The following is an 11,362-nucleotide window of genomic DNA, read 5'->3' as shown; positions in this document are numbered from 1 at the left end:
GGGCATAAAAACAATTCAGGTACTAGGAGATTCCATGATCATTATTAGACATATGATCAATACTACAACAACTAAGAACACTACCCTGAACCAAATCATTAAGAGAGCCCAAAATTTGCTACCCTCCTTCGATTCGGTGTCCTTCTACCATGTTTTGAGAGGAAATAACCAAGAAGCTGATAGGCAGGCCAATCAGGCATGTCAGCTGGGGGAAGAAAAATGCATATTGAATGAAGTCGAGAGCACGACCAATATCCCTTAAGAATGTTGAAAAACGACATTTGCAGGATGACGATAAAGGCCCGAAGGAGGGCAAGGAAAGTAAAAAATTTAAAAAGTTTGAATCTTGGGGAATTATTGTTTCTCTATCTGCCCCTATGTTCCCCTCTAGTCTCTCCCCCCCCTTCCTTCTCCCTACTCCCCTTCCTTCTTATTTAACTCCCCCTCCCCTTCTCCTCTCCATTCCCCTTCCCCGGTGGCCACCTTCATTCCGCCCATCCCTGCCATGATCTCCTCCCCGGGCATCACAATCCCCTCAGCCCTTGAGCCTTGTCTCATCATCCCATGCTTGTTCATGACTTCCATGGAGCCTCGTGGCATGTCCGTCCTCCTCCTTCAGTCGCAACGTGTTGGCGTGCGTCACCTTGGTACCACATCTATTCTAGTTTGGAGCCTCAACATGTGTCTTCAATTCCCTCGTCCTGGTTCTTGGGGTAAAGGACGACGCTTCACCTCGGGCGTCTACAGAAGAATGGGAATTACGAAGCAAAATTTAATTCAGGCACACAGAGAAGCCCTGCTTGCTCATGGGAGGTTAGTCTGGCTGGATAGAATTGATCAAGAGTAGGGTGGGGAATTAATGGTGGATGGCAGAGACATGATGGAGAATTATCGAGATCCTAGCTACATCATCTTCATCGCTCAGCTCTGCATCAACGCTCTGTCCAGCAAAAGCTATAAAAGGCATAACGATATGTTGAATTTGTATGATTTAAGGTTATTTGGTGAGAAGGTGGCCTCTACAAAATCCTAGCGGCTTGAGCCGAGGCTGTTGTTTGTGAGTTCTGGTGTCAAGGGTGATGGGTTGTATGTAATTGCGGGTCTGTCTGAGGGCCTGAAGGCATATGCAATTGAGGTTCTGGGTGTAATTGAGAGTTGGTTTTTGTGCAGTTGAGGTTCAGTGTGTTGTTATAGGTATGTGTGCAATTGAGGGGTTGTGTGCACCCGAGAATTTGTATGACACTGGGTGGGCTGTAGTTACTCTCCTAACGTGGGCAGAGATTTGGAGCCAGAATTCAGGAGCTGAATTATTTATCGAACAATGGAGTGAAGTTGGGTTGAGCACAGTCATTGGGGAATAAGACTATAACCACTGGGTCTACGAGGGTGCTTGGCTGGAGGACAGTGAGGAGGAAAGAGACCAAAAAAATTGGAGTTGGTTAAATAGTTGAAGAATGGAAGCTAGTATGCAAAACGCTGAATCCTATTCATGGTCGGGATCCTGGGGTAGTCATAGACCGAGGTCTAGGGGGGCGTGAGTTGGCTCTTCTTTTACGAGTGGAAGGAATAGACCATCCTGCATCACTTGTGTGCAGGATCATTGGGAGCTGAGAGAGGCTCTAGCTGAACTACAATGCAGTATGCATCAACAACTCCACGAGAACATGGCAATGCAGGACAAGGAGCTGGAAAAATGAGAGCGCATTCGAGCATTGGAAGATGAGGTTGATGCACTGAGGCAACAACTCAAGCAACTGAAGCTCAAAGTGGAAATCATGGAGGATGTGACCGAAAAAGATAACAACAAAGGCTCTGAAGAAGTCTTTTTTGGCCTGGACCTAAACAGTCCAGCACCAATGGACATCTAATCTCACATGTTTCCTTTTTTCACCCATTATCTATATGATGCAATGTAAATGTATATATCTATTGTCTCAATTTTGTAGTATATATAGTTGTAAGAGCACTGGAATGAGGAACTTTTGTGGGCATAATAGACACATCCTCAGTAGCAGAATTGCAAAACAAATGAAACACCACCAGCTCTTTGAAGGCTTGGTTATTTTGATGTAAATTCCCGGTTTTTGTTTCGAACAAGTGTTATTTTTAATATAAATCTATACTCATTCTGGTTATAAAAAAATTGAGGTATTTTGTTAATTGTAATTATGCATTATGGCGGTGGAGAATCCAATCCTACCCAATGACAATAATAATGCCTTATTATAGTGATAATGCTTTTGTTGAAAAGGTTGTCTAGAATATTTTACATTTTCTGTGTAAAGTATAGATAGATATATTTTAAAGGGTAGTTGAATATATATATATATATATATATATATATATATATATATATATATAGCATGGAGTTGCTTTATTTACTTAGTTATTTGTTGTTTGAATTGATAACCATTTTTATTTATTTATTTTTTAAACGAAATAGGTAGAGATTTGTATTACAAAATTATCGATTACAAGGCCAAAACCTTTACATATTCCAATCTTCCTTGCGGGTCTGAGATTGAGCACAAAGGCTCAACCCAAACCCTCAAACGAGTTTCCCATGACACAAATACCACAGTCCCTTTCCAACTAAATATTTTCCAAAAAAACCCAAAAATACAAACACATATACATTTCATTTTTCACTATTTTTATTTTGATCTAGAATGACTTCTTGTTTTTCTTGGAGAAAAACTTTTTCCTTTCTTCCCAACTTGAATCCAACCCACATTTTATGTAAATTTTGGCGGGTTGTTCTTCAAGAACTGCACAATATTTTTCTTGAAATCTTCCTCACCTGCTTGATATGCCTAAGAAGTTTCCTTTTCAGTGGAATTACTTGTGGTTTCTAGAGATGATCCATTTTCCACGAGGGTTTTTTTCTTTTCTACTAACGCTACATCCAAGAAATCCTTACTAGCAACCAGAGGATCCACATTGACAAGCGAATTTTCCTACGTAGATTATGTGGCCATTGGTGCAGTTTCTTTGACTAACTTTGCTTCCTTCTTATCTTCTGGTTCTTTCTTGCCCTGAATCTCTTCTTCTTTGTATACTGTATAGTGGTCACCTTGTGCACCTTCCCACCATTTGGGCCTTCAGGGTTTTTTTTTTCAATATTTTCTATTCTAAGGACACTTGTGGCAATTTTCAATTACATGCCCCATTTCATAGCATACTCTACACTGAAATGAGATACTCTCATAGTCGAGCTTTTGAATCCATCAAATTAATCTCCGCGGGAAAACCCTTATTGAAGTCCATCTCCACACAAATGCAGGCATAGGAAGTCTTGAAATTTTTTTATGCTTGAGGACAGCTACGATAGAATTTTCCCAGTGCGTTCCCAATGGAGGAAAGCGGTGTGTGATTCCAGAAATGCAAGGAAAGGTTTGGCAATCTTACCCAAATTGGGGTTGTAGTAATTGATGTCATTACCGAATCAAAAGCGGGATACCATGGCTGCATGCAGTGGCCAACGCTCCCCCAAAACCATGGTCCAGCTTCACATATAACCTTCTTGTCTTCAATCTTTTAAAAAACCGTCGTGAAGTAACCCCTTGCCATAGGGTAAATATTCAACTCATCCATCAAAAGGGGCTTCCATGTCTTAGATATCCATTTATGCAGATCAAATAGTCGCGGCCATAACTCATTAAACCTGCAAAACAAACCATTCTCCGAAAAAATATTTTTCACAGTCTAAAGCTTCTTCATCCACAAGAACATTAAGGGAAGAAATTTCTTGCACCACCGGAAGACAAGAACCAAACTTCAACATAGAGTTGTATGAAACCAAAGAAGAGCTAACTTGACCAACATTCATACCTGCAAAAGAAAAATATTTATTCACCAAATCACAAGGATTCACCATTGAACGATATGCCGAAGATATCTGTAGAAAATCCATGTAAACAAAGCAAAGATTGAGTAGTTAGGGTGAAACCCTAGCCGCCGCAAGGATAGCAATTTTAATTTATTATTAATATTTTTTACTGATTTCTTATTAATATTAAGTAAAATTATATAATTAAGTCAGCACATTTACATTTTTACACCTACTTATTAAAGTGTCGAAGAAAACATAAATAGTGGTAGGTAGTAATTGATGGTAAATATGTTCTTTTCAACGATTTTAATTTTTGGTGGTTTCCTATAATCTTAACAATGAAAAATCTAAAGTATCTAAAAAACATGGCATAAATATTGCAACTGCATCCAAAAATTACGGCAGTGATCTACATGACATTGTGTTGTGCAAAGGTTGCAATAACAATAATTACATAATAAGGCCTAAACTAATCATATTGTGGATAGATAATTTTAAATATTGATAAAAACTAATAAAATTCAATCCATAATGTTAAACTATGAAAATGTTGCAATTTTTTTTCATAAAAAACAAAGTAATAAGCTAAATGTGTAATACCATGTCTACTACAAGTATAATAAAACTAAAAACAATAAAAAATTAAAATCCACACAACACATTAAAACACAACTAACACATATAAATTATACATAACTTTATAGTTTTTCGGGAAAGATTCATCTTTTCTATTACCAGAAAAAAGAATACAAATACAAGAAATGTAAATATCCAAACAAAAAAATCCTTATATAGCCAAGGCAACTTCAAGGAATACATATACAAACAAAACTAAATCAAAATACTATACTACTCTCTCAAGCTAAAAGTCTCACACAGGCTTTGTAAAATGTAGCCCACCTTGTATACCCAAGGCAACTTTAATCAATACATATCCAAACAAAACTAAATCAAAATACTATCTCAAGAAAAAAAGTCTCACATAGTCTTTGTAAAGTAAAGCCAAAAAAATAGAAGCCAAGTTCCAAAGTGATTACAGCAAGACAAGTTGGTCATTTAAGAGACTAATCATCCCTAGACAATGCACCCCATCTCCTTGTCTCTTCTTTTTGAAACTCAATAATTACCTTCAAAAAATATAACAACATAAACCACAACTAACCATATAAATTATACGTAAAAAAATAGTTATCTTCAAAGAAATGCGCAACGACATTAGGTGGGGAAGAATTTCCACCTAATTAGAAGTTCTCATCATTATAGCTATCATTGATCTGAGTACCAAAGAAATATGCAATGATTTTTGTTGGTGGAATTTTCCGCTAAACATTAAGTTGTTAGTAAGAGAGTGGCTTTTGAGTTGAGTATTATATTTATATTTAATAAATATATAATAATAATAGTTGGGAAAGATTTTATATTCAATAATAGGTAAAATTATTTTTGAGTTAGGTAATTTTAAATGGAATGAGCAATTATTTTTAAAATAAATATGCAATAAGATTTTACATTTAGTAAAATTACTTTTGAGTTGAGTATTAAAGTTACTTTTGAGTTGAGTATTAAAGTGTGACAAAGGAATTTTTTAGTTAAGTACTGGTTTTTAAATTTAGAATTATATTTATTTTTGAAATAAGTATGTAATAATGTTTACGGGGTTTTGGATAGATGATGATTGGGTGCATTGTTAAGGCATTCTTAGATGTTAAGTTACTAGTTCAATTTTATGCGTTATTCAAGTGTTATTTTTGGATATGACAATGATGTAGCCTCGCCAGTGTTGAACTTACCCAAAAAATTGCAATAACAATTGTTGGGTGAGGGGTTTGTCATTTAGTAAAATTACCTTTAGTTAAGTATTAAAGTGTGACAGGTATTTTCCAAAATTTGCCAAGCACCATGCGTGGAATTATATATACACTTGTGGTAATTGTTAAATGAAGTAAAATTATGGATCCCAAAAGCCTTGCTTGCTACCATTAAACTAAGGAAAAGCTAAACTAGGTCAAAAACCCTACTTCATCCAGGCAAAACATAAAGTAATCATGTCTCACTTAATTTACAAGTGGGCATTCCTACATATATTATCCAACACTATTTGCCCATCTTAATAAAATCAAAGTTATAGGTCCTCTTTGTTAATTCTTTCTACAACAAAAACAAGTCTCATTGTAACGCAAATTCTCTAGCTTTTATTTCCTACCATTCCTCCACAAAAATGGTAAGATCCATTAACTTATAAAATCATAGTTGAAATTTCCAAAGTTTTTTCACCAAATCCGTTCATGAGAGTTATAAAAACCTCAACTGGAGACAATAAACCCTAATGGGAGACAATGAAATTATAATACTTCCCGCCTTTCAAAGGTATGTATGATGATGATGATGATTAATGTCTAGTAATACCTATATGGTTTATCATACCTTAAAAATGTAAGAGAATAATTAGAATTCTTTAACATTTTACGTCTATGCCAAAAAAGAAGTAAAAGAATGTCTCCCAAATCACCATATTTTTGCTAAGTTAATGGGCCAAGAAGGTTGGCAGTGTGACAAATATTTGAAAATTAGATCGAATGTGAGTATAAGATGGACAATATAAGAGAAAGTGTTTTTCATCTTCAACCCTCCTATGGTTGCATAGTTGACAAACTCTTTCATTCCATGGTGTTTTGGGAATTGACCAACACCCAATTTTACTATGAAGCTCATGAGAATTAATTCTAATCTTGACAATCTTAATTTTATTTTTAACACTAATCAAGACAGAGAGATAGTCTTTGTTTTCGAGATTGGGGTTGATCACCTCTTTATAATATCATACTTCCCTTTTCCCTCTGACACTTTATTTCCCTACAATTTCTCCTTAAATTTGGAAGTAATAATATTTTTAATATTATTCGAATTTTGCAAGATGATCTCCTCCTTTATTCCCCAATGGTCTAACCAAGACTAAGCATCCTTATGCCACCCTCGCTTGAGTCGAAGGTGGGAGTTTTGGCTAGAGTTAGAAGCAATTTTAGGAAACCTCTTGGCATCCATGTTGTATAACTTCTTCTTATACATAAGATACATAGTCATAGTCATGCTTTCAATAGGGGAAACACTTGCTTCAATCAAAAGGATATGGTAGGGAGTATTTCTTTTAATATTGAGGTTGTAGGTTATAAATTGTTTTTGAATTTGTTTAATCCTCCTCCATGACTCTCTAGATATATTGTGAACCCAAACCTCACATCCATATAAAATAATAGGAGTGACAAGGGTCTTAAAGCGGAGCTTCTTTTTATCCCAATTCCAAAATTTTGTCATCTTACAATTGTCCTCTAACACATAGTAAGCATTCTAACCTTCATTTATCCTTTTCTCGATGTTATAATTCCAATTGAGCTTATGATGGATATTAATTCCTAGAGTTATGATGGATGTTAATTCCCAGATATTTGTACGAAGGAACTTCCTCCAAGGAGCTGTTGTCATAAATGAAAGTATCATAGGTGATATTTTTGGATTTAATTACCATGAATTTAATTTTGTCGGTATTTACAGTCATATTCATCTCGAAGGATTTTGAGTTGCTTTCCAATATTGTAATGGTTCCTTGCCAAAAGAACAATATCGTCAACATAAATGATAAGGGTTATCATCGTACCAATGAGTGTGGCCCAACACAACCAGCATCCTCCAAGCACTCTTTTAGCTTATCAATGTAGATGCCAACAATGGTAGAGGATAAGGGACACCCCTGGTTGACTCTAATATTGTGTTTAATTTCCTTTGACAAACCCCTAATGGTCTTAAGCTTGGAAATGTCATTCTTGTATAGCCTTGCCACAACAACCCTTAACTTGATAAGACTACATTATCTCTTCTAGCCTCTTCCATAAATTTGTATAAGGAATGGTGTCAAAAGCTTTTCAAAAGTCAACAATGCAGTATAGAGACTAGTTTTATTATTGTGACATTCCTCTACAATTATCCTAAGAGTAACAAGATGGTCCACTGTTGAATGATATCTCCTAAACCCAGCTTGGCCTTTAGTGCTTTTAACATGGATTTCAAGCCAAAGGCTAATCTTCTTTTACAAAATAAACCCATACAACTTAGATAAAATGTGGCTATTCATAATGGTCTTATCCCAACTTTTAAAGATAGGCAAAATAAGGCTCTATGTCCAAGGCTTGGGGAAGCCTTGCTTCACTACTAAATTAAAGAGCTCATGTATATACATAATGAGGATAGACTCTCCCATTTGCCATTTGTCTCACATACCCTCACCCCCTCTATTTTTTGCACTAGTATGTAGTTCCCATGCTTTATATTCTTATATTCCATAGGATTTTTACTCTTAATTATAACCTCGAATTCTAGAGTTTATTAACAAAGCAAGATTACATATTGACAATTTCTCACTTGAGACTTGTCAATTGGAGGTATTAAAATCCCCCCACTAAGTTTCAATTCTCTCGAAAGCAAATTGACATGTTTATCCCCTCGAAAAAGGGGCATTGGCATGGCCACATAATCAACTCATACACGATGATGGACAAAACTCCTATCCCTTGATATTGTCAATGTTGATTGGATGATGTTACTAGTTAAAAGAACTTGAATTTCCAATTATTGAGAATTTTGCTAGTAGATTTCATTATTTATAATACAATAAAACATTCATATTTATTAATTAGTTCCCATATTCCGATTGAGTTTTCATATGCTTATTACACCGGATGAGTCAAAGCCATCGAGGGTGCGAGCGGTCAAGGTTTCCTAGTTGCCATCGCTCCTCCCCACCCGCTGTAGATATGCACAATGGGTTTTTGTAGATTTGGGGTTTGCAGTGGCTATGTGTAGAGATATTCATGGCAGATTAAGAGTTTATGTTCTTGATTTGGGGTTTCAAACTAGGTTTTATACTGCCCCATCTTCTTATTGGCTTGGTTGATTTATTTGCTCAATTAGTTATGTTGAGTTCATTGTTTGTACAATGGGTGGTCTTTCCAACCCAGTGTGGATGGTCATGGCTTTCTGCCCCATAGTAGAATTGTAAAAAAAGGCAAATACTTGGGATTTTTCCTCTTCGATGAAAAACACTAATACCCTTAAGGAACATGGGTTAATTGGTAAGGTCATTGTACTTTGGCACAATTGTAACTTTGTTTTAAAATGGATCTATAACAAGTGGGCAGATAATGACCCCATCGGTACTTTATATTATGGAAACAATTACTTTTCTTTTCCTGATCTATAGGTTTGCAGTCTAATTCATGGGCTCCAAGGGAATGTTCACTAGACTCTAAATTTTAATCCTACCATGAAAATCTCTAATGCGCGTATATGGATCAGAATGTCGTATCTTCCACTTCTTTGCTATGATGATGGTATTTTCAAAGCCATATGTGACAAATTGGGCTACTACATTACCAGTTCAAAGGGCAAGGACAATAACTTCTCTTGTCCTAGAATTTGTGTCAAAAGGATTTTGCAAAGGGACTCCCCAACGCGTTTCAAGTTGACTTCGAGGGTTGGTCCCATATACATGCTTTGGATTATGAACATGTTCCTTTTAAATGTAATTTTTACCATGAGTACGGGCACTTTTCAAAAAGTTGTCTAAACACTCTCACATCTCAGTCTCCTTCTATCCCTATGTTGTTTTCTAAAAGTAATGATGAGCAAGGAGCATTTAAACCAATTCAAGGAAGCACAAGAATAATTTGTCTAAGGGCTATCACAATAAACATGAAGTTTTGATGTCCTTAGAGGCAAAATTTGAAGAAGATCAACCAAATCCAAATCAAGTGCCTTCAAAGAACATTGATTCACCAATTGAGGAAAAGATTATTTCTATAGATATTGATAAAACCCCTCCTTCAAATAAGAAGGATGAAGAGGCCAATTTAGAGGAAGGGAAGGAGGTTAATCCCTCCTCTTCCTCTCCTTTCTATTTAGAAGTTCTAAAAAACAATCAACAATCTTGTCCTCCATTAACAAGAAGTAGAGAAGATTGAAGCAAGAAATCCTCAAAATTTGGTGCCCATCATTCTTTAGCTTGCCATGGTTCTAGTGGGGAGATAGGTTTCAATTAAATCTTAGAAATATTTTGTTTTTGTACCATCTTGTGCGAGTAACCTGTAAGAATCTACTCATGTTCTCAAGAAGCAGTAGGCTCAAGTCTCACAAAGGTCTAGTATTGGATCCCCCCTTCTTTTGTTGGGAGGATGGTGGTTTTTTTCTTTTTTCTAAAATAATTGAAGGACTTTTCTCTATAATATTAATTATGATGTACTCCAACTACATGTTCGAGCCATAGAATTTACTTAATACAAAAAAAATATTTTGATTTAAAGAACAAAAAAAAGAAAAGGAAAAAACCATTTATTCCAATACAATAATGCATTGATTATATCCAATTTATTTATTAAGGAAGCATTTGAGCTATTTTATTAATACTTGTTGATCAATATAATTATCCTAGGTTTAAAGTCATGTGTTCTCTATCACACAATAATGTGAGTTTTTTTGTCTTCTTTCTTCTTCTTTTTTCTTTCTTTCTTTCATTCTCTCTTCTTCTTTTTTTAAACATATGCGGTTCACAAACCTTGGAGATTGGTGACCACTACGTCAATGGAATATTTGTAATAAACATATCCACTCAAAGGGATCACTTCCTACTAGCTCAACCATAGAACCTCACCCCGAGAGTGTCGAAAGAATTGAACCTTTAACCTCTTAATAATAAAAACGCTTTAACGACGGGGCTCGACCAATTAAACTAACTCTCAAAACTAGCATAAACTTATTTTACTTAGACAACATGTTATAATATTAACATTAATATAAATGAAATGACGACATTAACATATAAACAACACAACTTCTACAAATTAAAACTATATCACATAAATTTCAATTATTATTTATTTTTTAATTTTTTTTTTTTATTTTTAATCAATCTATTTATAATAATTAAATATTTTTAAAAATAACAAATAAATTATATATGAAGTAACGAAGAGAATCTGGAAAGAAAGTGAGTGAGTACACTAGAGTACAAACTTAATGACACCATCATCGACAATCCAACCGACCAAAACCATCACTATCACAGCAAAGAAAGGGAAAGGTCAAGAGAGGAACACTATCCCGCGATTTTAAAAAGAACATAATTTCAACTTTTAGATGCTGCCAATCATTTAATATATTTTTTCACAAAATAAAAATATATAATACACCGGTGAAAAATTCATTGAACTTTTATTCGTTTATTAAATAAACATTTTTATTAACCAAATGAATACATTTATTTCACATACAAATCTCTTTAAATTCAAAAGAATTACATCTTCCATTAATTATGGACGACTTTGCCAATTAATTATAGAGTACTCTTTTTATCCAAAATGAATTAAGAATTTATGACCATCTAAAACTAGAAAGTAAATGTTTTACTTAATATCTATTAATAAGGCCCAACTAAATAAGATAATCTCTAACTTTGTTGTTCATGGCTAACTCTTTGGGAATTAG

This window comes from Pinus tabuliformis, chromosome 2_1, assembly GCF_031772625.1.
Source record: "Pinus tabuliformis cultivar Carrire ecotype Pingquan chromosome 2_1, CPIR1, whole genome shotgun sequence".
Taxonomy (NCBI): Eukaryota; Viridiplantae; Streptophyta; class Pinopsida; order Pinales; family Pinaceae; genus Pinus; species Pinus tabuliformis.
The sequence above is the reverse complement of the archived record's forward strand: the minus strand, read 5'-3'. Positions refer to the sequence as shown.